Here is a 210-nt window from a genome sequence, read left to right on the forward strand (position 1 = left end):
GGGTCGGCGACGACCTTGTTGTGTGTCAGGGAATTTGGCGGGAACTTTTTAAACGTGGCGACGCCTCAGCGCGCGGACGTGAGCTCGGCCGCCCCCGAGGCATGATGGGAGATGTAGTCCGTGAGGGGAGGGGGAGACCCGCCATGGCGCTCATCGCCTTTCCCTGGGCATGAGAGGCGGGGAGGGGAACGGGATCTGTGGGGTGGGGGG

Source organism: Antrostomus carolinensis, unplaced genomic scaffold (assembly GCF_000700745.2).
Source record: "Antrostomus carolinensis isolate BGI_N321 unplaced genomic scaffold, ASM70074v2 scaffold45966, whole genome shotgun sequence".
NCBI classification, from domain to species: domain Eukaryota; kingdom Metazoa; phylum Chordata; class Aves; order Caprimulgiformes; family Caprimulgidae; genus Antrostomus; species Antrostomus carolinensis.